Source organism: Phaenicophaeus curvirostris, chromosome 38, assembly GCF_032191515.1.
Source record: "Phaenicophaeus curvirostris isolate KB17595 chromosome 38, BPBGC_Pcur_1.0, whole genome shotgun sequence".
Lineage (NCBI taxonomy): Eukaryota > Metazoa > Chordata > Aves > Cuculiformes > Cuculidae > Phaenicophaeus > Phaenicophaeus curvirostris.
In genome coordinates this window covers 1,487,953-1,490,089 of record NC_091429.1, presented here as the reverse complement: position 1 = coordinate 1,490,089, position 2,137 = coordinate 1,487,953, and the positions used below count along the sequence as shown (strand labels likewise).

Sequence of the window (2,137 nt, the reverse complement as noted above, 5' to 3'; positions counted from 1 at the left end):
TCTGAAGCCTGGATTTGTACTTATTTCGCAAAGAGGCAGCATTTTAAAAAGACCAGGGGGAAAAAATAGGTGAGATGCCAGTGTTCCTGCTTGAAGCTGGGGTCCCCACTAGGTGCCGCTGTGTGCCTGCTGTATCCCTGGCTACCTCTCGCAAGGAGAAAGATAGTAAAAGAAATCAAGAACTGCTGGTATTTTCATAGAATCGCAACATGGGTTGGGTTGGAAGGGACCTCAAAGCCCATCCAGTTCCAACCCTCCTGCCCTGGGCAGGGACACCTCCCACTGGATCAGGGGCTCCAAGCCCCATCCAACCTGGCCTTGAACACCTCTATGGGAGTTTATCTCATTTAAATCTCCCCTCTTGCAGTTCAAAACCATTCCCTTCATCCTCTCCTTGCACTCTCAGAACAAGAGCCCCTCCCCAGATTTCCTTGCGCCTCTTTCAGTACAGGAGGGCTGCTCTAAGGTCTCCCTGGAGCCTTCTCTTTAATTGAAAGGACTGACTGCAAATCCAGCTGGATTCAATTTGTATGAGGGATTTTGAGCCTTGGGAAGCAGGTTGGATATTGCTTGGAGCCCCTGATCCAGTGGGAGGTGTCCCTGCCTGTGGCAGGGGAGTTGGAACTCTGCGGGCTTTGAGATCCCTTCCAACTCAAACCATTCTATGAAAAAAAAAACCAAACCCAAAACGTGAGCAGGTCTCGAACTCGCCTGTCCTTGCATCTATTCTTTATCATAGTATTCAAGTGCTTAATGGGCCATTTAATTTGCTCTCCACTGGATAGATGCCAAAAGCGCTATTATGTGAAAGACAGATCATTGGCTGCAACGTACAAGGAACCTGAGGCCAAGCACCTTTAGGGTTTGAGAACCTTTCTTGAGGAGCTTACAGAAAGGCCAGGCTGTTGCTTGGTAACCCTGGTCCCAAGGCTGCCAAACCCTAACACAAATTTCTCGGAATGTTTGAAAAGCTATAAGGTATATCTTAAATGTTGCCAACCAGTGTAACTCTTGCTGGTTTGTGCTTAAATGTTAAACCACATTGCTATTTGTAAAAGTGATCATAGAATTCCAGAGTGGTGGGGGTTGGAAGGTACCTCTGGAGCTTGTTTGGTCCAACTTCCTTACTAAAGCAGGGTCGCCTCCAGCAGATTGCACAGGAGTGTGTCCAGTTGGGCTTGAATATCTCCCGGGAAGACAATTCCACAACTTCTCTGGGCAGCCAGTTCCAGGGATCAGTTTCTCTCACAGGAATGAAGTTTTTCCTCATGTTCAAGTGGAACTTCCCATGTTCCTGTCTGTGCTCAGTGCCCCTTGTCCTGGTGCTGGGCACCACTGAGGAGAGCCTGGAACCCTTCTCCTGCCCCCTTCCTATTTGATGTGGATCAGCACTGATGAGATTCTCTTCTCTTCTCTTCTCTTCTCTTCTCTTCTCTTCTCTTCTCTTCTCTTCTCTTCTCTTCTCTTCTCTTCTCTTCTCTTCTCTTCTCTTCTCTTCTCTTCTCTTCTCTTCTCTTCTCTTCTCTTCTCTTCTCTTCTCTTCTCTTCTCTTCTCTTCAACACACCCAGGGCTCTCAGCCTCTCCACCTAAGAGAGATGCTCCAAGTCCCCTTCACTTCATGCCTTCCAGTAGTTCCTGGTCTTTCTTGAGCTGGGGAGCCCACAGCTGAACACACAGCTCCAGATGTGGCCTCCCTAGGGCAGAGCAGAGCTATTTTGTCTACAAAACCCCTGAAATATGAATTTGAGATGCCAAAATATTGCTCAACAGAATCTCACTGATGCATCGTGTCCTGGACCTGTTAAATCTCATTTTTTTTCAAACCAATTTGCTAAGGTGCCATAGATGGGGTTCAGAGCAGACAGGATGGCAACCACAGCTGATAGAGGAACAAAACATCATAATGTTGCTCTTGAATGTTATTTTTCAGGCTTGAGAGCACTGTCAAATAACCCTCTTCTGATTCCCAAAGCTTGCTGGGTGTATTTGTGAAGGCAAAGTCCTTTTTTCTGGGTAATAACGAAAGCTTCTGCTTTTCAGTCAGTCTGGAATTCCTTGCCTGACATCAATGCCTGCTGAGCCTCCTGAATAACCCGAGAATAACCCCCATGAAAGCCACACCAGCCTCTAGGTTCC

The 2,137-nt window shown here is 47.3% G+C and overlaps 1 protein-coding gene across 1 annotated transcript in view; it reads left to right on the top strand.

Moving 5' to 3' along the window:
• RACGAP1 (Rac GTPase activating protein 1) overlaps window positions 1-2,137 on the top strand; it is a 116,799-nt gene that overhangs the window by 20,612 nt on the left and 94,050 nt on the right. The window lies entirely within an intron of this gene.